The 27,252-nt window shown below is 48.3% G+C and overlaps 1 non-coding gene across 1 annotated transcript in view; it reads right to left on the bottom strand.

The window, feature by feature from the left end:
* Positions 1–281: 281 nt before the first annotated feature.
* Positions 282–27,252, bottom strand: part of LOC111097153 — a 46,161-nt gene continuing 19,190 nt past the window's right edge. The window contains exon 3 of the transcript XR_005363743.1: positions 282–1,076. This is a non-coding gene — a transcript (transforming growth factor-beta receptor type 3-like protein). The remainder of the gene's footprint in view (positions 1,077–27,252) is intronic.

Below are 27,252 nucleotides of genomic sequence, written 5' to 3'. Positions count from 1 at the left end.
GATCGGTTTAGATCTCCCATATAAACAACAAAAAGCCGCTCAACGGACAATCTGGAAACATGCATCGACCAGGACCATGGCTGGTATTATGGGAAAATGTCCTCCAGGCCCGAGAGAGAGAGAGAAGGAGAAAGAGAGGAGAGAGAGAGAAGGTAAAAGACTCAAGATGTTGGAAGCAGGACTAGGATGGTTATACCACAGAACACCTGCAGTCTACGGGACGAAGCAGATAAAACCAAGGAAAGCTCTAGGACTCCAGGAGTGCCTCTCCAAATATTTGGTTCATGCTAAAAAATAGAGCACATTTATTAAAAATATAGATTTATAAACCTTGATATGAACAGGTACACACGTCAAGCCAATGAAAAAAGAAAAATAAGTTATCTCCCCAGTATCAAATAGTTAGACACTTTTGATGGATGGGATGTCTGTCAAAGGGCTGCCCCTGTGGTTTCGCATCCTGAACGGCTCGTTGAGTGACGGTGAAGCACATGTCCTGGGAGACGCACCCACGAGCCGCGCCGCCCTGCTCCTCTCTCCCAAGGCGTGACATCCATCAGAGATCTGCGATCATGAGTTTCTGCACCCATCTGCTCACTGATGGCGTCAAAGGCTGGTCTTCCAAGTGTTCTCTCGGGCTCCGGGCCAAAGACGCTGAGTTCCTTGTCGTGTGAATGAGTTTTGTTGGATTCATTGTGCTTTAGTGTCTGCTCCTTGCAGCAGGATTGGTTTGTATTTGTGACCTTTTATAAAGTTCGAAGGTGCATTTGCTTGAGCAGCGTGTGTAGGTCAAGCCTGCTTGTTTGCGCAGCGTCCGATCACGGATCTGTCAACACACAGGACTCCCATCTTGCGGCCACCCCGAGGCCTCCAAGCACCCTCTGGGCCATTCACAGAGTGGTGTATATGTATACAAATATGATAACAATCAGGTTCAGAATGGTCCCGATAATCCCCAGCATCGCCAAGACACTCTCTTCCTTACTCTCTCTCTCCTGGCCCTCTCTGTCCTCCTCATTTCCACTCGTGATTACCATCTTGGTGGCAAATGTCTTTATCTTCCGCCCCAGGCTAACCTGTAATAGAAAAGAGGCAGCACAAGAGATTATCATTTACTAGCATCCTCTCCATAGCAGGGCAGACCCGGTGTGGGAGGCGATTTCATGCCTGGGCACTAGAGCATGTGTGGGAGCAAAAAATCATCCAAGGGGCCAATATTGGGGACACACCGCTCGGGGCCGCGGAGAAAGAGCAGAGAGTGTGGCTTATCATTTTCAAGGACAACTGTCCTGACACTGGCAGGAAGAGGTCAGCCCAGGGATCCAGTGGGAAGGGGAGGGGGGCATTTACTCTTCTGAGCTTGTTCCATCCTCATTTCCTTGAAGTAGAAACAGAGAGCCCTGCCTAGCAGTCGAACTAAAATATAGGCAGTGGGTGTTTTACACACATCATGTACTAGATCACACCCAAGAAATGTGCTGGCCTGCATATGTACAAAAATGGTACACTAGACACTACACACTACAGAAGTACTGGTTGCAGGGTGGGCGGGGTGGCCGGGACCTGGGGAAGGTGATTTACTGGGACCAGAGAGGGCAGCAAGGGGATGAAAGGGCTACCATAAGAAACCCGCCTAGCCTCTAGCAGGAGCATAACTGGGTATATTCTGGAAAGTTCCTTGGCATTACCTAGGAAAGCAAAGAGACACATATTGTACAACTGGGAGGGGCACCTGTTCTCCCAGGTGTCTACCGTAGAGAAATCTCTGCATCTGTGCATCCTGGGGACGTGGATGGGATATGCCTACAAGCTTTGTGGCAGCAGAGAACTAGAAGCCACCCAAAGGTGCACCAAGTGTAGAACAGATGGGCACGAGCGCTAGACACGGCTCGACGTGATGGGCTCTTATACAGCAGTGAAATGAACGGACTGAGGGTACATGGGACAACATGATGAAGCCCCAACACATAATGCAGAGTGAAAGAAAAAATGCAGAGGGCTTTGGACAGCAGAAGTCCATTCACAATGACTTAAGACAAACAAAACCAAGCAATATACTGTTTAGAGACATAATATTTAGATTTTATGAGAAGCAAGGGAATGATTAATGGTTAAAATCAGAAAACAGGTGTCTCATAGGGAAGGACAAAGTGGGAAGCCATTTGGAGGGAGCACCAAAAGCCTTTAATACACTGGCCATTTCCCATTGGTTAAGCTGGGTGGGGAACATGCGGGTGCTCATTTTTCATCATTATCCTCTACACTGTGTTCATAGGTTTCAGATTTCTTTTTTGCATGGTGAATTTTGCAGTAACTAAAATCATTTCCTTTTATTCTTTAAGATAATAAACATGGTCATCCAGGTGACCTGGTGGACAGCTGGAGCCTTCTGCACTTCCTCCTTTAGAGCCAGAAAGTGTTTCATGCTCTGAGGTTGTGATGGTTAATTTTGTGCGTCAACTTGACTGGGTCACGGGGTGCCCTGACATTTGTCAAACAGTATTCTGGTGTCTCTTGAAATGTTCCTGGATGAGATTAACATTTGAATTGGTAGAGAATGTGTAAAGTAACCGGCTCTTCTTAAAGTGGGTGGGCCTCATCTAATCAGTTGAAGACCTAAATAGAACAAAAGGACCCAGTAGGAGGAACTTCTCCTGCTTGATTGTCTTTGAGCTGGGACATCAGCCTCCCCGGGCCTTTGAATTCAAACCGTAACACTGGTTCTTCCTGGGTCTTGAGCTTGCTTGCCTTTGTACTGAAACTTAACCCATGGGCTCTCCTGAGTCTCCTGGTTGCTGACTCACCCTGCAGATCTTAAGACTTGCCAGCCTCCATAATCACATAACCCAATTCCTTAGAATAAATCTCTTTTTATCTATACCCGTCTATCATCAATCTATCATCTTTCTTACTGTTTCTTTTTCTCTGGAGAAATGATTGGGGCCGATATCCAGAAAGGCTCCCAAACAGGAATCCAGGAAGGTGGGAGGGGTGGCTGCAAAGTGAAATGTCTGTATGCCCATTCCTCTGGGCGCATAAACCCCTGAAAGGGCTGGGTCAGGTCGTGCGATCAAGTCTAAATTTGCAACACAGCATATGCAAGCAGACGTGTGTGCAAAGAAAACAGAGACGATCACTGGAAACTAGGGGAATTAATGCAGCATGAATCCATGCACAAAGGAATGAATGAATGTCATAAAGCAAAATTTCATTTCATTCACAGCTTTGATATACTACACAGGCTCCAAGCGGGATCTTACCCTGTAGCTCGGCTAGGCAAAGCTTCCAGGTGGATCTATTTGGCTTTCTTTTTCCTAGTACAGTTTTAAACTATGCATGATACATATACAGAAAAGTGCACAGACCTTAAATGTACAGCTTGATAAATGTTCGCATGCTTAGCCAGCATCAAGATCAAGAAACAGAACCTTCCAGAGCCCCAGGAGGCCCTCCTTCACTTACTATCCTTCCTCCCACACCCCAACCCCCAAACCATTATCCTGGCTTCTACACCTGAGGTGAGTTCCACATGTTTGTAGATTTTACAAATGGAATACAAATACAATCATACACGTCCTCTTTTGAGTCTGTCTGGTTTTCCCCCCTCAGTGGTAACATTGATGAAATTCGCCTGTGTTGTTGTGTAGCTGCGGCTCATTTATTCTTATTAAGAACAGCATCCCATTACACAAACAAGACCCACAATGTAGATCTCTACGTACAGGCGATGGACATTTGGGTTGCTTCCAGTTTGAAGCCATTATGCTGCTCTGAACATTCTTGTCCATGTCTGCTTTGCACTTTCCCCCATGTTTTATATAAAATTTTTCAACATACAGCAAAAAAAAAATGTACAGTGAGCACCGGTACGCACACACACCTTCTAAATTCCACTGTTAACACGTTACTATGCTTCTTCATCAAATATCTATCCATCTCCCTTTTTGGGTGTCTTTCAAAGTAAATTGCAAGTATTATTACACTTCCCCTTAAATACTGCAGCATGCATACACCAATGTTTGTTTGCAATTTTTTTTCTAGAGTTCAATGTTTGTTTGTAATTTTTTGCTTTAGACATAAAGCTTCTATGTGTGTGATTTTGCATTGGCTACCTACCCCCAGAGGAGGAACTGCTGGGGCGTATGGGGTGCACACGTGAACCTGTTTATTAGTGTTAAATAGTTTCTCAGAGGGGCCATGTCTGCTTGCTTGTTTGTGAGTGCCAGAGAGATCGCCTCTTTTCCCCTGCTGACTCCATAGCCCAGCCCCTGCATGAAGCCATGAGAAAGTACAAGTACTTTGGGGGACAGCCCTGTTGTCCCAGAAGAGAAGCTCTGAAGACTTGGTTCCCCACACTGTCTGTGACTCCGGACAAGTTATGTCACCTGCTGGCCTCGTTGTCTCACCTCTAAATCAAGTGATGGGTTCAGCTGAACTTTCTGGCCTTTGGAGATGTAATAAACGCCTTACGTGGACTCAAGCTTTTCTAGCATTGCACTTCTGAGCTCGCAATATTTTTGTTAAACATCATAATCTGCAATCCCATCATTCGGTAATATCGTATGAAATTTATTTTTCACAATTCTGCTGAAGTGCAGGCTGATCGCATAAGCAGCATCCTTGTATTGGAGTTTGTCCTTTATTAAACACTAAATTCTACAAAAATAAAAAAATAAAAAATGAAATCCACTGCTTTCTCTGCTCTGGACAGACATCTTATCCAAGTACCAGTTGTCTCTTTGTGGGGGGTCTTGTTCCTTGTTGTCTCTTTGGCTAGACTTCGAGCCCCAAGAGGGCAAGCTGCTGAGTGTCCACCTCCAAGCACGATGCCTGGCACGGACAGGGCAGGCACTGGGAGAAGTGTGGGGAATGAACGAGTGGGTACTGCGGAGGGACCTGGCATCTCCCCGTCTCTGCAGGGCAGGGAATGGATCGCCACGGTTGGTCTAAAGAGACGCAATTAGCACTGCCCTTAAAAGCAAAGGCCCATCATCACAGTCACTCAAGCAAAACAAAGTGCCTGTCACTGAGGCAGCTTGGTTTCAAGGCTTAATTTAGCCTCTTCCCTGAGTTAACCCGAGATAGCTCTGACTCAGGAGGAAGTGGAGGGGAATAATCAGGTCGGCTGTGTTTACTTTCTGAGGCCTCTGCAGCAGACCAAGGACCCAGGAGAGAGGCCTTCTCTGCCCCACGGAACCTATACCCCAAGGCCTGTCTCTACAGTGCTTGATTCATCAGCCTGAAGCTCCCTGAAGGAACCATGCTAGCAGCATAGCTGCATTCCCAAGTGTCTGGAACATTCTTTTCTTTGGAAAAAGTTGTCTGGCCGGAGTGTGAGGATAGAGAGCAGGACGTGAGCTTGGAAGCCACAGCAGCAATAGATGTAGGAGGGGAAACAAAATCAAAGAAAGAAAGTAAAGGCTGGTTCTGAGCAGTGAGTGACATGAAGCTTGCTGCTCAGGATACCTTCACTCACTCCCTCCCTCTGTCACTCCCTCCCTCCCTCTGTCACTCGCTCCCTCCCTCCATCACTTCCTCCCTCCTGCCAGGGACTGGGTGGAAGGGGAATGGGAAGTGACTGCTGATGGGAAAGGCACTTCTTTGAGGGGGTGATACAAATGTTCTAAAACAGATTTTGGTGATGGTTGCACAACTCTGTGTAGATACTTAAACCACTAAATCACGTACTTTAAACAGGTGAATTTTGTGGTTTGCAGACTATATCTTAATGATTTATTTAAGATAATTTACTGAAAATGTAAAGATATCTCAAAAGCCTATTTTTATTCTTCTAAAGATTTATTTATGTATTAGAGAGAGAGAGAGAGAGAGAGAGAGCACTCACACACATACAGGTGCACGTAAGCAGGAGAGGCAGAGGCAGAGGGAGAGAATCTCAAGCAAACTTCCCGCTGAGCACAGAGCCTGAGGTGGGGCTTGATCTTATGACCCTGAGATCACAACCTGAGCTGAAATAAAGAGTTAGATGCCCAACTGACTGAGCCAACCAGGCACCCCAGAAAAGTCTATTTTAAAATGTCAGTATTTTTGCAATAGTATCTGAAAGACAAAATATCTAGAAATAAATCTAACAAAAATGTGTAAAATCTTTATAAAGAATATCAGAAAACTTTACTAACAGACATAAAATCAGACCAACATAAAAAGGGAGATGGGGTGCCCGGCTTGCTCAGTTGGTGGAGCATGAAACTCTTGATCCTGGGGTTGTGATTTTGAGCCCCATGCTGAATGTAGAGATTACTTAAAAATAGAATATTTAAAAAAGGTGTGTGGGGAGAGATATACCATCTTCATGAAGTGTAAGATACCATAGCCTAAAGATTGGCAAGATCTAAAAGATCTAACAAACCACCCAACGCTGCCAACTTGAGACTCTGAAGCAGGAGAACAGGCTGGTTGCTGTAACTCTGGAAAACAGGATGACATCACCTTGCAAAGCTGAATATACGCAGACCCCGGTGACCCGCCATCCCACCTCTGGGTACTCACCCTGAATACACCTGCAGCCACGTACCAGGTTATGCAGTCCAGAACATTCATGCACAGAGTGAGCAACATGCTGGAGACGACACAAATGTCCATCCCCAGTGGTCTGGACCTACTGTTCTATTTCATTCATGGGAGTAACATACAGCAGCAAACAAGCCAGAAGATGCACGCATGGATCGTTAAGGCAGCACTGCACAAGAAGGCACGCCGCCAAAGTCCACACGAAGGGTGTTTCCCTTTATAGGAAGTTCAGAAACATGGAAAATCCAACAATATGGTGTCCAGAGATATAAATGTGATAAAATTACAAGGAAAGGCAAGAGAATCATAAACACAAAGGCAGGGCAGCCAGCACTACTGAGTGGAGGGTGACAACCGATGAGGCCAGGGAGGGGTGCTCAGGGAACCCCAGGACTACTGGTAACAGTTCTTAAGCTGGATAGTGGACACATGTATGTTTGTTCTTTATACATTACATTTTATAAAGATGCTTCTGTTAACTAACAATTAATAAATCACTTAACAAATTAAGTATTACAGCAGAATGATTGATAATAAAACAATAGTGATAAAAACAAAAAATTAATCACAACTACAGGAGTCTAAAGACTGGGGGCACTGAATGCCGTGCTAAGGACCAGAAGCAGCTCTGCTTTCTGTAACCAGGAAGGGGGCCGTCCTCACTGCAGAGGTGACAGACAGCTTTTTGAGCACGGTTTCCAGCACGCGGGTCCTCTGCTGGGCTGCTTCTGAATAACACACCTGAGGGGTTGTCGAAGTTTGCCTAATTGGGACACAGGGCCTTGGGGAAAAAAAGCCACAAAATACACAGTGCTGGGTGCGGCCTGGGGCGGGGCGGGGGGAGCCTGGACAGAAGTCAAGGGCTCAGTGTGGCCCCTGGAGTCACGGTAGGTCAGGGCCAGCAGGCACTGCAGCCCTGTGTCCATGCATTTTCTTTTCTTTTTTCTTTCTTTCATTATTTTTCTGTTAGTTTGATTATGGGGGATGTCGGTCGTTGAGTTCTGGGTGTGGTCTTTCGGAGGGAGGGGTGCGGAGGTTGCGTGAAGAGGTCTTCTTCGTTTTGGGGAGGTTTCTTTCTTTTTTCTTTCTTTTTTTCTTTTCTTTTCTTTTCTTTCTTCTTTCTTTCTTTTCTTTCTTTATTTCTTCTTTCTTTCTTTCTTTCTTTCTTTCTTTCCTTTCTTTTCTTTTTCTTTTCTTTTCTTTTCTTTTCTTTCTTTTTTAAGACTTTATTTAATCATGAGAGACACAGAGGCAGAGACACAGACAGAGGGATAAGGAGGCTCCCGGTAGTAGGGAGCCCTATGTGGGACTCAATCCCAGGACCCCAGGATCACAACCTGAGCCAAAGGCAGATGCTCAACGACTGAGCCACCCAGCTGCTCCCATGCCCTTCTTTTGATAATGTCTCCATCCAGGCTGCGCCCATCAGACGCCCGTGGAGCCCAACCTGGGGTAGGGAGCTAAGGGCGGAGTGGCTGTAAATGTCAGGTCATCGTGCCACGGCTCCAGAATGAGCCTCCGTGGGCTGCTGCCACCTGGGTGCCTGGAGCCAACCTGATTTCCGTCCTTTTTCAGATGCTGTTCGCCATCCCTTTGATTCCACGAAGAACCTTCTACAACTACCCTGAAAAACAGCGTGGTTTCTCTGAAAGCAGTCAGAACCTGTTTCGCATCAGTATCTGCCACTTACAACCAAGGAACTTTTTTTTTTTCTTTTTTTACTGGCACAGAAGACACATCAGGATGTATCTTGCTTGCTTCCTCATTTGACCTTTGCATCCCCCCCCCCCCCCAAGACGAGCTCCACTAAATGCTTCCTGAATCCCTCCTGCTGCTCCGGGACTTAGCGCTGTCAGGATGGCTCATTCTACCCACCGACAGCTCTGGTTTAAAACGCTGCAGCCTGCACCCACTGAGCCCCGGGTCTACCTGGGTGCTCAACAAAAACACACCCTCATTGTCTTCTGCTGAGCAACACTCAGGTTTTGAAAAACACATGCAGTGAGACAAATGACGACTCTGGCATCAAATACATCAGGGATCCAATCCGGGCTCCGGGGCTCCCCAGCTGTGGGACCAGGCAAGCCTGAGACCCGGTCTCCTCATCTATAAAGTGGAAGGAATCATTAGCTTGCAGGGTTAGAGAAAATGGCTGTAAACTACCCAGCTGCTTTTTGCCAGCCAAGCACTCCGTTAGGCCCCTGTCCCTGGGGCCCCTCCCAATCATGATCCCCATCCTGGAAAGGCCTCTCCTAAAAATCCCAGCATGTGTAAAGAAAATACTACTCCACGAAAGGCTTCCCCATCCCGAAGGGGACGGGCCACCCCCTCCCTCATTCTGAAGCAGCATGCCCATTGATCCTACCAAGAGCCACATCAGCTTTGGGCCCATTGATCCTGCCAAGAGCCACATCAGCTTTGGGGCCGCCACGTGGTGCTGTGGATTCATGACGCTTCCTGTCGGAGGGAAGTGAATGTGTTTCAAACCCCAAAACAAGGCTATCTGGAATGTGTTGCACTTCTGCTGGCTGACTTCTGCCCACTGTGCCACAGTTTTTTTTTTTTTTAAGATTTTATTTATCTACTTGAGAGAACAAGAGAGAGCACAAGCAGAGGGAGTGGCAGAGGGAGAAGCAGACTCCCCGCTGAGCAGGGAGCCCAACGTGGGGCTTGATGCCAGGACCCAGGGATCATGAGATCCCAGGATTGTGACCCGAGCCGAAGGCAGATACTGAACCGACTGAACCCTCCAGAGCCCCCTCAACCCTGGAGATCATCTTGGCTTTAGATGAACCTGCCTTCCCACAGTCCCTTCCCTTCAGATAATCTACAAACTGGCTGTGCATGGCCTTCCTCTGGCATCTAGAGGACTCCCTCCGGATTTCTGATCAGGTGTCCACTTTACACTAACTTGTTAGTTAGCAAGCTCCTGATGCCATCACTCTGTTGTCTGTCTTCTCCTCCTGCCCCCATGCCTCTATCTTCTCGATGAGATGCTGTGAAGTCCAGCTAGGCCTTCTAGGTCCCCTGGGCAGGGATGGACATGGCCAAGGGATGTCCTGTTTCAGGAATCCATGCAGGGTCCTGGCACCATCTCCATCCTCTACTGGCCTGTGGGGTCCCCTCCTTGCTACTTCTCCACACCAACTTCCCAAAACCATACTTAGTAAGAGCCAAAGAGCTTCCTTCAACAAGCTCATTGGTCTTCAACAACTCAATGGTCAATAGGAAACAGAAGGCGAAAAAATCATGAGATTTTCACCTACTGAACACAGCACAGCAGTTAAACGTGATGGTGATGAAGCCCGAGTGGCACAGAGGAGGATGCCCACACTCTGAGAAGGGGAAAAAAAACACAGGCTAACGTTTGGGTTCACTTAGGGTTCGAAATAATGTTGTTAAAGCCTCACTTGTACAGGAGAAAATGCCTGGGGGTGAAAATCCAGAAATCTTCTAGAAAGCAGTTAATGGTATTATCCTATATGTTCAAAGCAGAACATAGGAAATCTTCCTAGTTTTATGTACTTCCTCTCCCCTACAATCCTTGGAAAACCTCACCACCTCAGGGACGAGAACAAAGCGTCCACTGCCAGCATGCTAGGGGACATGTGTGTGTCACCTCTCACTGCTCGAGAAGTGGGAATGCGAGCTGGCAAAGGGGCGCTGCCACGGTGAGAAGGTTCCAACGGCCCATCCGTAACTGCCTGTCCTCCAGGAAGAAAGGAGTCAGCGTTGGTTTCACCAAATTCTAGTAGAAACTTATTTTTCAATATAATGCCAGCCTGGGGGCTTCTGGGTGGCGCAGTTGGGTTAAGCGTCTGGCTTTTGATTTTTGGCTCAAGTCGTGATCTCAGGGTTGTGGGATCGTGATTCCGGGGTCCTGGGATCAAGTCCCGCTCGGGCTCCCTGCAGGGAGCCTGCTTCTCCCTCTGCCTGTGTCTCTGCCTCTCTCTCTGTGTCTCTCAAGAATAAGTAAATAAAATCTTTAAAAACAAAAAAAGACTTAGAATTTATCCAGTAGGCGCGACACACGTCCACGAAGCTCATTTCGTGTTTCTCTCCTCAGTGGTACAGGTACACGTGTGTACTCTTCTGGATGCCTCAGATACCTCGTCCTAAATGTAAAGAGCCCATTTAACTCCTGAAATCAGGCCACACTAGGTAAACATTAGTGACCTGCTCTCCCAAAAGGGACATTTGGCTTGGGTGGTCTCCAGCTCTGCCCCCATTCCACAGAAAGGGAATGCCTTCTGGGGCCCCCAGAAATCCGCTGGGAGCCTCCCTGCAAGGGACAGGTACCCTGCACCGGGGTGAGGTCCTCTGCTGGCACTGGGCTGGTCTCCAGAGGACAAATTCCTCTGCATGTGCCCGTGCCCAGCCTGGGTGGTCACAGAATGGCCTGGGTGCCACGGGCTGGCTACTCAAGGGGGTGGCAGCCAGGATAGCCCTGGGGACCAGGTTTTACTCCCACGAGTCTCAAAGCATCACTGAAGAGAAAGGACATTGGTAAAGCACTTAATTTGCTCAACAGAAGTTCATGATTCTTCTTATCGACAAGTTGAGTGCAATCTGTCGTGAATTGCTGAGATGATGCTGGATCTGCCTGGGCAGGCGAGGCCTCTGTCGTGTGGAGGAACATAGCTGCTTCTCCAGCTACGTGTGGCCCTAACACTCATGGCTGCCTGCCCTCGAGGGTCCCCCACACCCCATCCAACCACCTTCCCACCCCCCGCCCCCACTGAGCTTCTGCCGCAGTGCCTTTGCTCACGCTCCCTTCTTGGCTGGGACAACCGCTGCTCATCCTTCCAGGCTCAGCTCAGTTGACAGCATCTCCAGGGACCCCCCCTTTTGATGTCAGGAAGCTGCCTGCAGGCTGCATCTGAGCATCTCCTGCCTGATTCTGTAACTATCCCTTTATCTGGAGCCTTCCACACTGAGCTCCTCAAGGAGGGACAGGCCTGGGTTGGAGTCATCTCCATGTCCCCCTGCCCCTGTGCATGGAGTACCAATGGTGCTTGGTGTACTGGGTAAGTGAAAGAATGAAAAGTCAGGCCACAAGTGAGCCTGGGGATGGAGCCCAGTTTCCAGGTCAGGGGAGGGCAGGTCATGGGAGGCAGTGAAGTGCATGGTAGGAACAGTCCAGCCCACCTGGAAGGACCCCACTAGAAAGACAAGTAGTGAGGGGAACCTTCATTGAATGTGTATGCCCTCTTTCCTGACTCTCCAAGCAGGGGTCAGCCAGGATGTGCAGATTGGGCTAGTGAATGGGTAGGGGTGGGTGGGGAGGCAAGGTGGGGGAAGCAAGGGGTCATCGGCCGTGAGGTCAGTTCAGAGGCACCGCTCCTGCCCCAGCAGCTACCAGCCTCTTCCTTCTCCTGCACGCAAATGTCACACTCAGAGCCCTGGACAGAGGGGGGGCCCACCTTCCTGCTCTGCTCCTACCTGCAAAAGAGCCTGGGTAAATCTCTCTAGACTCATTTTTCCATGTGACCAGTGAGAGCAGGGACCCAGATGGTAAGGTACAAGGGCCTTGGGAGACTTGAAGTCTGGTGGAAAGGAAGCCCAGTTCACTGGGTGTGGAATAAAAAAAGTTTAAACATTGATACAAAGAGAATAAACAGCACCCTATACTAACACTTAAGGGTAAATTAATCAGTATTTCCCTTGCTCAGATGTGAACACATTTTTTTAGTTCTTGGAAAACTTAATTTTATTAGCCTAGATTTCCCCAAGGAGCACGAGTCATGAGGTAGCTCTGTGGCAAGACTGCTTAAACCAAGCAATGAAAACGAGACTCGGGCCTGTGGTCTGGTCCTCCAGGCCCACCGGTAATGTCACACCCACCTGCTACGCACCCACGAGGCCATGCACCCCACTTGCCAGTAGACTCCACCCCCAACTCCCAGGACAAGCAGGAAAAACAGAAGGAGCCTGGGGCTCTGAAAAGCTAGATTTGGGTTCCTATTTGGCCCCCCGTGAGAGGTGTCACTGAAACCCATGATCCCCACCCACCATCAGTCCACATCTGTAATTGCCTCAAGATGGACACAAATTGTTGACTTTCAACAAGAAACAAATATTTTTCCAACAGTTGAGCAAAAAGTTTACTGCAAGGCGATTGGGCAATACCTAATAAAATTACATATGCCTTGGCTCACCTACATAGCAACCCCAACTCCCCCCGGACTCTGCCACGAAGATAACCCCCAGCTCTACAACAACATACTCGCAAGTTTATTCACTGAAGCATCATCTGTAAACACAAGAAAATGGCAAGCAAGCTAAATGCCTAGACATTGGGGGGGGGTGCCCTAATAAACTCTGGTGCTTGCACACAATGGAGCACTCTGCAGCTGTAAAGAAGGCAGGCATGATGTGAACAGACTTGAAGAAAGTTCCATGACATACTATTTACCCCATCAGAAAAGCAAAGAGTGAAGAATATTTACAGTATGCTTCCATCCACGTAAGAAAGGGAGACAAAAATCTATAACCTGCTCTTTGTACAGCAAGAGTCAATTAGTTATGGGATGGACTGGCTCCCTAGAGGAGGTGAGTGATAAAGACTTGGACAGAGGAGGGGACAGGATTAGGATGGAAGGGACAGAGGGAGTGCTGCTTCTCAGAGTATAGTTTTCAGTACAGATCTGACTAGAAGCAATATAATGTTCAGGTACCTTGTTGAGTGTCTGCCTTTGACTCAGGTCATGACCCCGGGATCCTGGGATCCCGTCCAGCATCAGGCTCCCCATGGAAAACCTGCTTCTCCCTCTGCCTATGTCTCTGCCTCTCTCAGTGTGTCTCTCATGAATAAATAAAAATCTTTTTTTTAAAAAAAGCAATAGAATGTTCATCTGATCTTCATATACCCCCACATGCAAAATGACGATAACCAATCAAAGGTGAGGGGAAACCCCAAGTGAAGTATAAACACCAACAAATGGACCAAACCATTACAAATACATGGTGTATCCACACAGAAAGGCGTGGGAAAGAAAAACACTCAACTAAGAGACTTTGGAAGTAGAACCCTGACCCAACAGTGGAAGGCCAAAGACAAAACACTGAACAGAGATGCTCTCACCAGCAGGGAAAGCGTTTGTCACAGTGGTGTAGGCCAGCAATGTGTGGGGGAACTCACGCGTATTTGAATTAAGTGAATATACTTCAGCTACTGAGCGCTGGTCTCTCCCTGTTGGAGAAGGAAGTTGTAAATACAGAAAGGGGGGAAGGCAAACCTGGAGCTCCTGCTGTTGGACTGGAATTTGAGATCTCAGCCCAGACTCGTGGTTTTCAATGTATGTTCAGGTAGGAAGACATAGAGACACACATGATGTGTTAGTACACACCCATGTCATCACAGCTCTGTCCCCTGAAGGGGCCTGAGAGCAGTGATGCCCCAGGAGCAATGAGCACACCGGTTCCCAGACCTTGGTTTCTATGCACCACGCTCCAGTGACAGGACCCAGGGCTCCCTAGAGGGGTGGCTGACTGGGGTCTGGGGGAAGGGAAAATACAGATGAGCCTTGGACAGCTTGTGATTTGAGAAAGCAAGGAAGTATCCTCCGAAAAGACAAGGAGACATGGGCTGGCCACATTCACAAGCACTAAACTGAAAGAGAATCTAATATTAGGCCAAGCCTGGAATAATCTGATCCAGAACATAAATAACCATTGTATCAGATTGTAATTCATAGAAAAAAGTAAATACCCAGGAGTCTATCCTGATCCGCATAAGTAATCATAAACACATATATGGGGGAGAAGGGCTAGTTCTTTCTTCCAGCAGAATTCTAAGCAGTAAGTGTGGAAGGAAAGCAGGAAATACAAAAATCACCATCAGGCAAACGTCACAGCAACAACAGTTGGAAGCAAGACCCACCAACAGATGCTAAAACGAATGGGTGGAGGTTTAAGGAGAAACAGGATTTACAAAAGTAACTTCTTCCCCCAGGAATTTGTAACCACTGAGGAAAGATGGGAACTTCATGGTGGAGGAGCCTGGCAGATGCAATGGTGGCCAGGGAAGGGTCAACATCACCAGCAACAGGACATGGACACCAGGACTCCCCAACAGGAGGCGTGAGCGGGACACGTCACCTCTGTGGGGTTCTTGCTGAAAATGCATACCCTCGGGCTACTCCTGGCGAAACCTCAGACAAACCCAAACTGAGGGACAGTCGATATGAAATAATGGATGAGCACTTTCCAGCAGCACCGGGGGCATGAGAGGCCAGGAAAGAACAAGCAGCCCTTTCAGGCAGAAGGGAGCCAGGAGACCTGGGTGACGCATTGTGGGGCCCGATGGGGTCCTGGGGAGGAAAGGGACACGAGTGGAAACCTGGATGAACAAGGCATGTGGTTGAGTCTGTCATGCCAGACGGGGCTCCCTTTCTGGGTTTGCTGACCACAGTTTGGTCGTCCAAGCTGAGGACGTGCAGACAAGCTGGGTGAGGGGAACCTTCTGAACTATTTCTGCAACTTTCAAGTCTAAATTGGTGTGTTTGTTCAGGGAAAAAAAGATGTAAGGTGTGTTTCATAAACACGCCAACACCCCAGGCCCTTGCCAGGCCCTACTTAGGATCTACTTCAGTGTGAATCCTTTGTAGGGCTGGAAGGGGGACAGATGCTCAAGGGTCTTAGATTTGAACCAGAGCCTCCAGGGGTGTTTGGTCACAGGCTTCAGGTCAATGCTTGGCTACAGAGATCTCTGGAACTGAAGGGAACTTCTGGAACATTCTGTCCAATGTCGTGAGCCAAGACTGGAGTCCTGAGGGGGAGGGGTCGGTAGTTAGACCCTGTGGGGTTCTCTCCAATTCCTGGACCCCTATGCAGACCTTGCCCACACTGGTTCTCAGAAACAATTAAGATCTGAGGCCACCGTCTCTCAGGAGTGGAGTCTCAAGGGTCCTGGGTTCCAGTCACCTCAGATTCTGTGTTTCAGGGCTAATACCCAGGCTTTGTCAGCAGACATATGTGGCTTTCTTCCTAGGACCAGGCTTCCGGCTGTGCAGGCTGTGAGTTCCTACCCCAGAAACCTGCACCTTAGCTCAGTCTATCTTTTGGCATGTCCCCCACTGCCCGGTGCCCTGTGGATCCTAAGAATCAACTGCTTGTCTGGCCTCCGTCTGTGTGCCAGACATTGTCCCGGCTTCCAAAAGAGGTAGGTCCCAGTCTAAGCCAATGCGGCCTGTCTCCAGGTACGTCAGGTAAGGCTCCAGACCTGAGAGCCTCTAAGGGATGGAGCAGAACCTAGGTTACACAGGAATACGCTGCCAAACGCTTTCAGATCCCACAGAGCCTGCCCAACCCTCCTCTCTAGCTGTGATCACCGAGGACAACACATCTTCTGACACTTGCTCCCATCAAGAGCAGGCATCTGCGTCCCCTCCCTCTGGGTGACAGCACACAGTGGCAGTGGCCCTGGGTGGTTGCTGGGTCCAGCCCTAGGAGACTGGCAACTTTCGCTTCCTGTCTCTTGGAGCTCTCTACCCCGAGATGGGGTGCCAGGTGCCACGTAAGAAGTCCAACTACCCTGGGACCACCTGCTATGAAGAAGCCCGAGCTGGCCTCCTGGAGAGGAAGGGGGACAGAGTCCAGCCAGCATGGGCACCAGATGTCCCAGCAGGGAGCCCTCAGAGCTCCAGTCCCGGCCAGCAGCCGCCTCCCGGGCAGGATGGCCCCAGGTCAGGGCCGTCCAGCTAAGCCCACCCAGCCACAGAACCAGAGAGAGGTAATGACAACTTTTGCCTCAAACCACTAAGTTTAAGGCTGGTTTGTTAGAATAGCAATAGGTAAACACGACCCTGGCTGCAGGAGGCTTTTGCTGGAGATCCTCCTGAAGGAAAGGCTTTTTCTTCTTCAAGCAGAACCTCTTGCAGAAGAATCTGATAGATAAACAGGCAAACAGAGCCTATTAGGGGAAGAGCGAAGATTATGAACATTCTCATTTGTACAATGGGGATCGTGGTTCCCTGAGGAGTCAGATGAGCCCCGTGTGAGGCAGACAACGGATCGAGCTGGCTGTCCCTGTGCTTCTGTCCCCATGTGTCACTGTGTGTGTATGTATGGGTGCTGGGCGGGTGGTCACTGCACCCCAGTTCCGAGTATTCACAGATCCCGAAAATCAGTCAAGGTCTCTGGATTTTGGGTCTGGTCATCCATCACATGGACAATCCTGCTTGGCTGTGCCACCATCCTTCTCTTCCTGCTCGCCCAGTGATCTGGGACATGGTGAAGGCAGTCCGAGGAGCCCCTGGGTCCCTGGACACTTCATGGGGTCAGATGGTGTTCTGAGCACTGAGGATTTTAACCCTCACAACGAATGAAGGGCGGATGGTGCTACCATCACATCCATAAATGGGCAAAGTGGGGTCGGCAAGGCGGAGGGACCTTCCCTGGCAGATCCCAGAGAACTGGGGTTCGAACCCACACATCTGAATTGGGCTCACGCTCCCAGGCGCCCCAGTATATGGCTTGCCGGCAAGTGGCCACAAACTTCCCTTCTTCATCCCTGAGCCTGTTTCCTTGTCTGCAGGATGTGATAACACCCACTTGGTAGCTGCAGTATGGACCAATTAAGACATTCGTGGTGCCTGGGCACGTTTCTCCCTCTCTCTCCATCTTCACTCTTTAAGGCTCAAAGTGGCAAAAAACAAAACAAAACATACTTACGAAAGAAAAATGTATGTTCCTTTTTTTTTCTTTTCTTCCAAAGTCCCACAAGGGAAGGATCATCCTTTTTAAGGGAATCCAACTTGGAGATCTTGATCAGATCACAAACAGAAGTGAACAAGTATGAAGGATGGTGGACCTTCCCCCTTAGCAGTATGGATTCATCAGTTTTTATTTTTATTCCTCCCCCTAAGCTCCACGGTGAGAGGTCCATCTCGAATAGGGAAGGGAGGTAGCCAGAAAGTCCTTCCAAGAAGCCCATCCCATGATTCCCCGGTACTTGTGCGTCCCCATTTCCAAACACCCCTAGGGAGATCCCAGGGTTTCAGAACAGCTCCTGTAATTGAGATTTCTTAGCGCTCATGTCTTGCTGAGCAAATGGCTCAGCTGGCTAGCTGTAGATCAACAGTCTGTATTTCATGAATATTTTTCTTTGGAGGCCTGTACCCATCAACATTTCACTTGCAAAAAAAAAAAAAAAAAAAACATTTCACTTGCTCAGGAGCATTTGCATTTTAATGTGATTTTTTTTCCCCCATACAACCAGACAGCTGGGTGGGTTTCCCCTTTCTCCTGATATCCAAAAGCTTCATCTCTGCATATGGATCTCTCCAAGTCTGCTTGTGTCCAGGCTGGAAACCCCATCCGTCTGAACGATAGCATTTTTGAAGAAAACTGCTACTGATGTACAGGGAAAAGTCAGGGTTACAATTTCGATCCAATGTTTGTCCAAAACTAACAGGGAAAAATCGTTTTAAATGGATTTTGCTGGAAGGTGTCATCACTGAAAAAATATACAGGATACAGCTTCTGCCTACCTACCCACGTTCCTACCTCCTTTCTCAGTTACTCTCCTACCAACTATACCAGCACCCTCATCTTTTTTGAAGATATCACCCCAGGGCCTTTGCACTTGCTGCCCCCTCTATCAGAATGCGCGTTGCTCCAACTTTTGTGCTGACTTGCTCTCTCGTAGCATTCAGGCTTTGCTCCAATAGTGTCGTATCATCAGAAAAGCCTTGCTGGCCACCCTATGGATAAAGGTCCCCCTCTTCTCACTCTTCATCCACATGCCCTACTTTATTTTCATCAAGGTGCTGATCACAACTCAAAGGTATATTATTTTTTTTCACCACCCCTTCCCACTTTGAAGATAAGCCCATGACAGCAATCCTGTCTTCCGTGGGAGTCTCCACGCCAAGCACACTACAGAGGCAGTAAGTTGTTTTTGAGGGAATGCCTAAGTGCCCATTTTCCAGAAGAGGAAGCTGTGGATCCCTGAGGGCAAGTGATTTGTTCACGATGGCACAGCCAGGAGCCAGAGGTATCAACCCTCGGGTTGTCACGGACCCAAATCGATTGGATTAACCCCTACATTCTACATTTGTGACATTTACTTTTTCTGACTTCATCCAAGCACATTGGCTCTTCTGAGGTCTCCACTACCATCTGCTTGGAGCCTGGTGCCCAGCCCAGCCCTGTGACAGTCCTGCCGCCTGGCTGCCCAGATTTCTGCCCCTGGGGCACCCCGGAGGCTGCTCTGATCCCTGCCTCCTGCAAAGCAGGCTCTCTGGTCAGCGCCAGCACCCGGCAAGTTCTCAGCCCAGCCAAAGAGCGCTTGCTTATTTGTGTGCTAAACACTCGCTTTTTGGAGCAATTTATTGAACCACCTCTTACCATCCCAAACATTATGGCAGAGAACAGAAGAGAGAATCACTAAGTGATCACTGACATAAAGAAAAAGGGAAAAATTCGCTCTTCAAAGACAGGTAAAGAAGGCCAGAAAGAATCACAAGGCACTTTTTTAGCACATGTCCTCATTCCTGTCTAATCGGGCCGTACTTTCCCTCCATGAGCCTCTGTTTGCCCGTCCATAAAATGGGAATTTGGGCCAGGTGGACTCACTCTAAGGGCAAGCACCGTCTTTCCCTTTTGCTACTATCCATGCCAACACTGCAGGCCAGGACCACTCTCCCTCCAAACTACTCACTGCGCCTGGATCCTTAGCCACCTTGTCCTACATGGTAACAGCCCCCATGGATTAAGTGCATACTGCGTCCTTGGCACTATGCCCCTCACCACCTGTCCTGGCTGGCTCATTTACTCCCTGAAACAGCCCTGTGCCTAAAGCAGGGACTGTGCCCTGCACCAGACAAGAAACCCATTTGCCTTATAGTGGCAAGTCCCCTGCTTCCCAGCCTACCCCCCCTCCCACCCAGGTCCATGCCCTGCCTCCTCCCAGGTGCCACCCACAAACACAACGCCTGCTGCTCGCAGAGGCTAAGACTCAGCTGAGAGCAGAAACTAGGTCTTAAGTGCTTCTGCGTCCTCCACACCCCTGGCCCTGAGCAGTCCTGTGCTTGCAGGAAGATTTCCGATACGTTAGCTGAGCGAATGAGAAAAACCAAGGACAAATAACAGCTCCCAGCGAATGTCTCAGTCTCAGATCCTGTGGGATCTGAGGAGCTTCCCGAAGCTGGAGGACTGCTGTTAACACCTTTAAGTGATTTTACGATGTCCTCCTTGCAAGCCGGAATGTTCAAAGGAGGAAGTTCTCAGGGGCAGAAGACGAAGGTAAATGAGCTAGAGTACCTACGTTAATGTTTATTCCATGTTTTTCTGTTTTGCATCTGTCTGGAGTCAGAAACCTGCTCAAATTCTGTATCCAAGGTGGAAGCGCCCCCCCACCCCACCCCGCTCCAGGATCCAGGACTCTTTTGTGGGGAAGTTGTCCCACAGGCAGCCAGTGAGCACACTGGGCTCCCCACATAACATCCCCCACCTGGAGGCTCTCCTGTTCTGCATGGGACGAGCCCACGTCTTTCCTGGGGCGAGCCCTTGGAAAGGACACTGGGCAGGGGAGAAGCAACCATCTCAGGATGGGGCTGCACACCCCCTGACAACCATGAACTCAGATGGGACTCCAGCATACCTCCCACGGGGGCAGTGGAGACAAGTGGATGAGGATTCTGAAACTAGGCCAAGAGGAAATTAGAGAAAAGGTGGGAACCAAGGATCTGTGCCTACATGGGGCAGGGAAAGAGCACCTGGTCTGCTCACTGTCCAGCTGTGTGACTTCGGGCAGATCCCTCCCCCTTTGTGGGGCTCATTGTCTCGTCCCCATCTTTAAATTGGACTGGAGTGGACAGAATGACAATCTCTGGGGTTGCTCCCTACTCCTACATCCCATCATTCAATGGCCTACGTTGGGAAATCTACGTGAGAGTACTAGGGGATCAGAAAGCCAGGCATCTATTGGAGCCACCGGGATCTGCCAACAGAAATATCTCTTCCTCCTTTGCAGAGACTCTGAGCCAGTGGGTCTCACCTGGTACTGCACAGAGCACACCGCATCTTGGCAACACTCTCTGACCACCCTCCACCTCTCCTGTTGCACGCTGGAGAAAGAGACCTGGGTCTTACTCCTTTCTGCATCCCAGCACATGGCACAGAGGCTGGCATGCCACAGGTACACCATACATGCTGGCTGGCTGGCTGGCTGGCTGGGACTGCGATAGACCTACCAGGATGGCTTAAAACACACTCTCGGGTAGAGACTGCTACCTGTCCCACCAAATCCACACCCCAGCTTTCCCTGGTACACAGCCAGGCTATATTTCCCATTAGTCCTACAGTTAGATGTGGCTGCATGACTAGTCTTGAGAGAAGAATGTGAGCAAAATGCTTTGGGTGGGCAAGTGGCCAAGTCTCTCTCTTGCCAGAGGGTCCACAACACGATGAAGCCAAAGGTGGGAAGCCAGGTCCCTGCACCTCTGTGCATGGAGGAAGTTGTCCACCAACCAGGGACACCCACCAAGACTATTTATGCATCAGAAATAAACTTCTATTGTGTCAGAATCAGTATCTCTTGGGGTTGTTTCTGATAGTCACTTTGCTTGCTCTAATGAATATATTATTTTGACCCTTTAAAAAATTAAAAAGAAAACCTGTATTTGGTAAGAGGAGGGTGGTTAAAAAACTTAACATAGTTGCCATTTTTCACTTGAAATTGTTGTTTCTGGGGCTTTGTGGATCAGATTGCTTGTCCTCGTACTGACACGCCGGTGTCACACTTATCCCACAGCCTACTATTTGCCGAACGTTCCAGTCTTGGGACACCTGGGTGACTCAGCAGTTGAGCATTTGCCTTTGGTTCAGGGTGTGATCCTGGGGTCCTGAAATCAAGTTCCACATCAAGCCTGCTTCTCCCTGTGCCTATGTCTCTGCTTCTCTGTATGTGTGTCTCATGAATATAATAAAGAAAATATTTTTTTTAAAAGAACATTCCAGTCTTCATATAGTCAGTAAAGCAGATGAATCTGGGCCTATAGTCTACCTAAAACCAGTTAAGTCTTTCAGGCAGAACACAGACACCGAGGGCCTACTAGGTATAAAGCATGGGGATGGATGCCCTAAATTTGCTGTTTTTCTAAACCTCAAAATCAGGCTATATGGTCTGTGAAGCACAGGTCAGAGGTAGCAGAATAGAAAAATTGACAAAGAGTGTCCCAGAAACCTCCAGGATGAATGGATGCCAGAGAAGGGCACTTCGGCATGAAAGATGCAGGCCTGCCCCCAGGGGCACTCAGTGTATTGGTGGGAAGTGTTAGCCATGTTTGAGAAGAAAGTATCCTAGGGCTACTGAGAAGCAGAACTGTCAGGAAAAAAGAAGCAGGTCAGAAACCCAGATTGGGGTTGACCAGATGACACCATTTCTACTGTGTAACCTAGGTCAATGATTCAGTCCTTCGGAGTCTGACTATTTATTGGCCAATGAAGAAACTCAAGAGCCTCTCTTCACTCTGGATGAGCAGGCACACAAGGAAGCAAGTAACAAAGGGAAAGATCGAAATAAACAAACACAAAACTGACCTTAGAGAAGAGGGAAATAATTCATGGCTGAAAAGCAAGCAAACAAAAACACCACTATTTCACTACTTGGTACGTTAACAGCTATAAAACCAAATGAGATTCTAGGAAAAGGAGCAACCAGAGAATAAGAAAAACCTCTTAGAAATGAAAAATACTAGTGCCGAGGCGCCTGGGTGGCTTGGTGGTTAAGCGTCTGCCTTCGGCGCAGGGTGTGACTCCTGGGATCGAGACCCACATCAGGCTCCCCAAAGGGAGCCTGCTTCTCCCTCTGCCTATGTGTCTGTCTCTCTCTGTCTCTCTCATGAATGAATAAATAAAATATTAAAAATACTAGTGCCAAAATGTTTTTTGAAGGTAAACAAAAAAGGTGGACTGGAAGACAGTCGACAAAATCTAGAATAAACAGCAAAACAGCGGTGAAATGAGAAGATAGGAGAAAAATGCAGAAGTAAATAGGCCCACTCTGGAAGGCAGAAGACCCAACAAATAAGAGGTTCAGAAATGCACAATAGGAAAAAATGCAGATTTTCATGAGGACTCATCTTCAGATTAATTACACTAAGTATCCAGAAGAGTGGATGAAGACTCCCCTAAAGGGTATCTTCATGTAATAGAAGGCGGCCAAAGATGAAGAAGAATTCCTAAAATCTGCCAGAAAAGGAAAACAGGAAACAGAACATCTACAATGGACCTAGAATCGGACTACTCAGCAACACAGAAAGTTCCAAAGTCTTCAAAATTTTGAAGGAAAAGTAGATTAGATTTTGAACCTGGAAATCTACCTTCACTGTAAGGATAAGAATACACACACACATTTTCTGACAGCTTATTATCCATGTATCTTTTCTTACGAAGCTCCAACCCAGGGAAACAATAAAGGATGAGCCCAGGATGGCCTCTGCAGAATAGGTGTGTAGAAGAGGTGTACAACTTGGTACAGGAACAACGACAGTCTTGAGAGGACAACAAATCAAAACCAAAACCACACACACACACACACACACACACACACGCACACCCCAAGGAGGAGCTCAAGAGAACAGGTAGTATAAAAAAAAAGGAGAATATGGTAAAGATAGATAAAGCAAGAAGAAAAAAACAAAGGCAATTAAAAATTCCAGGAAACACACACACACACACACACACACACAATCCCTCTTAATCAACTCATGATCCAAACAGAAACAAAATTAATCAATGGCATGATTTTAAGCAATAGATGGCATGCAAGCAAATAGAATGCATTTGACTCTGTTCCGGGACATTCTGCCTTGAGCAATTCAGGAGCTGAGAAGCTGATGCCTAGAGAAGGAAGTGTAATCCCCAGCATACTGTTTCATGCAGCATTAGACACTTCTGATACAGCAGTAATTAGATCAATGTCACCTACCAGTTTTGATTCCTAGAATCAAGCTCTGGACAAAGCATATGGTAGAAAGTACATGACAAGATGTAAATATAAGCAGCTCCAATGTAACATCAACTCTAATGCTGAAGGTGTGTGATACCAAAGGCAAGAGGAAAGGCAGGAAAAATGGGCACTAATCACCTCTTCCTAGAAAATGAGGAGACAGAAGCACCATGAAAAGGTGATGGAGAAGAACATTTATTTAAAGATTAAAAAGTAGAGACACCAGGGTAACTCAGTCAGTTAAGCATCTGACTTGATTTCTGCTCAGGTCATGATCTCAGGGTTGTGGAATTGAGCCCAACATCTGGCTCTGTGCTCCGTGGGGAGTCTGCTTGAGACTCTCCCTCTCCCTCTGCTTCTTCCCACCAGGTGTGTGCGCACTCTCTAAAATAATAAATACAAAAATCTTTAAGAAAAAAGTAACTGCTAAAAGTACTTTAATAAAAATAAAAACAGGCAGAGGAGGAGTCATGTCTTCCTTTTTCACTTTAGATCAGCCACAGCTACCTGAAGGTGACAAATTCACTACCTGGGTGGGAGTCGTGGCTCATGCGAAAACTGAAAAAGGAACACATTGTGGATTACATGAATTTAGAAGAGTAATATCCGCAGGACTCGAAATACAGCAGATATTTTATTGTGCCTACCCCTGCCTCACAATATGCAAATACTGACTAAAAAAGAACTTTAAGTGTTCAGTAAAAAGATCTGCCACACAGAGCACTTTGAAGAAACCTATGCAAAAGTGAACCCGAATCTGGACGTAAAGTATGACAACTATTTTAGGGACAGCTAAACTGAGCAAGGCAATTTGCACTGGGTTAACAAGTGGCCCAAAAAATGAGCAGGTGTGTGTCTTTGGCGGGGGGGACTTCAGTGAGGAAGGCTTCCCACGGAGAGCCTGGGAGGACACTCTGCTCTTCGCATGCTCCCAATCTTTGCAAACTGTAGATCCCTCTACTGCTGCATTATATCCACACAACAGAATATTATCATTATTATTATTTACAAATAGAAAACAAGTCTCTACCTTTTGGGGAGCCCGGGTACCTTTTAAAAACGACTTGCAAGCAAGTTCAAACTGCTACTCCACCGCCCACATTATAATGCCCAGGAAAGCAAACGATGCATGCAGAGGCTTTCTCTCTGCTTCCATGGAAAGAGAAACAATGGAGGCTCAGAATGGAGGCCAGAAGATGTGATGAAGCTCCTGGCTTGACTCTGGCCCACCCCAGACCATTCCCTAAAGTCCCAACTTTATTCTGAGCCAAAGAGGGTAGGGGGCACCTTGTGCCAGAAGGTGGGGCTACAATGAATCCTGCTGCCTAAGATCCTATCTGGGGCAGGCCCAGAGTAAGGCCTGATGCTTTCCCAATTAGCTGGAGCAGCCTGATGTCTATTTCTGGGCTTAGTTTCCCCATGAAGAGGCCCTGACAGAGGCCCTGACACTGTGCCTGGCTCATCCAGTGCCCTCTCTCCAGGACACCAGCCTCTCGGAGCGCCCTTTCTCCCACTGCTGGCCACAGCACTGTTCAGGTTGGCAAGGGAAGCAGCTGGGTGTGCAGCAGGATCCGCATGGGTGTGGAGCCAGAGAAATGACAGCTGAATACCGTCTCTGCCACTTACTGGCTGTGTGACCTTAGGAACATTTCTTAACCTCACGGAGCTCTGGCCTTCTCAAGGATTCATTAATTTACTTAGCAAATACTTTACGAAGCACCTATCTGGGAACAGGTACCTGCTAGGTGTACAAAGCCCTGACAGTCCCTCGTAAGGATTCTCAATCATTGGTAAATGCAGAAATTTACCAATGCCCTCACTTTGAAGAAATGTGAGGTTTAGGGAACCATGACCCTGGGGCCGGGACCTGAGACTTGGGACCTAGTATTGTGATACATGTCGAACCACCCCATGAAGCACACTGTCTTGGTGACTTGACCATCCAACTGCCTGGATCCTGGCTGGCGTCATCCTACGACAGCTCCCCACCCTAATCCCTACATGTACGCATGCACACACATGGGCACACGTGTGCACTTTGCTGGAACTAAACTCTCTGGACATGGAGCGAGACTGGCGGTCCCAGTACTCCTCCCACCAAAGCAAAGCTGCAAGTGACTCTGTCTCTCTAGCCCCAGGCTTAGTGTCCCGCCTCCTGCAGGCCGGTGCTAAATCTCAGCGTGTCTTCCCTGGCATGCCCTTCCCAGTTAAGACACAGGGCTTTTGTGGATAAAGGTGTGGCATGTATATATACAAGGGACTACTACTCAGCCATCAAAAAAAAACAACAACAACAACAACAACAACAACAATAGAAATTTTGCCATTTGCAATGACATGGATGGAACTAGAGGATATGATGCTAAGGGAATTAAGTCAAGCAGAGAAAAGACAATTATATTTCACTCCTGCGTGAAATTTAGAGACAAAAGAGGATCATAGGGGAAAGGAGGGGAATATAAAACAAGATGAACTCAGACAAGGAGATGAACCAGAAGGAGATAAAGAGACCCTTAATCATAGGAAACAAAATCATAGGAAACAGAGGGTCGCTGGAGGGGAGGGGGTGGAGGGATGGGGTAACTGGGTCATGGGCATTAAGGAGGAAACGTGAGATGATGAGCACTGGGTGTTGTTATATACTACGGATAAATCACTGGCTTCTACCTCTGAAACCAGTAAAACATTATATGCTAATTAACTAAATTTAAATAAAATTTTTTAAAAAGACACAGCTGTGGGGATCCCTGGGTGGCTCAAGCGGTTGAGCGCATGCCTTCAGCCCAGGGTGTGATCCTGGAGTCCTAGGATCGAGTCCCGCACTGGAGTCCCTGCATGGAGCCTGCTTCTCCCTCTGCCTGTGTCTCTGCCTCTGTCTCTCTGTGTCTCTCATGAATAAATAAAATCTTAAAAAAAAAAAAAGACACAGCTGTTCTTCATGCCTGGACCACACTCTTTCAAGTGGCTGATTGCTACGCCTCAAGACCCAGCTCCAAGGTCCCCTCCCCAGGAGGCCTTGTCTGACCATCGCCTGCTTTCTGCGCTCCTTGCACTTACCTGGTTGCCAGCATTTGCCACAAATCTTTAGAGACGCTGCTGTCTGACCTGACTCCCAAGAGCGGGACAGCCTGACTGATCCATCTCTGGGCCTCAGCTCCAACCAGTGCCAGCAGAGAGGAGGCCCTCGGCAGAGCTGTGCATGGTTGAACAGCCCACCTAATGGGGATGCCACCTGCACCCCACTCCGAGAGCACCCCTTCTGAAGGAAAGGATACCTCGGAGTCTGGGTCCTCTGGCCGCCCTATGCCCTAACTACATCTATACCTGGCCGCAATGCCAATGCCAGCTGAGGCTCGCTGAGGGGGCTGGAAGCTCGTCTCTGAGGATGTCTCGAAGCTCTGCAATGGTGCAAAGAGAAGCAGGTCAGTTGTGAGAGGCTTGTTCTTTCAGGCACGGCCTTAGGGATTTTTTTTTTCTTTAATGTAAAAAACGAATAGTCTAGAGATCCACAGCTCAGCACCTGCAGAAGGTCACTGGCTTGATTCCAAATCTCCTCTCTCGGTCGACTGGGAACCGTTTACGCCAAAAAAAAAAAGAATGTTTCGATGAGCACGACTGCTGCCAGTGGCCCACAGGCCCTGTCCTCTCTGCCTCGCACCCATGCCTCATGGTGCTGGGGTGCTGCCCTTCTGCTGCCCTGGGCCCAGCAGGGCAGGACTTGGTCTAATGCGTCTCATTCACTTAGGGGCCCCGACCCCTTGTTC

Source organism: Canis lupus, chromosome 8 (genome assembly GCF_011100685.1).
Source record: "Canis lupus familiaris isolate Mischka breed German Shepherd chromosome 8, alternate assembly UU_Cfam_GSD_1.0, whole genome shotgun sequence".
Taxonomy (NCBI): Eukaryota; Metazoa; Chordata; class Mammalia; order Carnivora; family Canidae; genus Canis; species Canis lupus.
The sequence above is the reverse complement of the archived record's forward strand: the minus strand, read 5'-3'. Positions and strand labels throughout refer to the sequence as shown.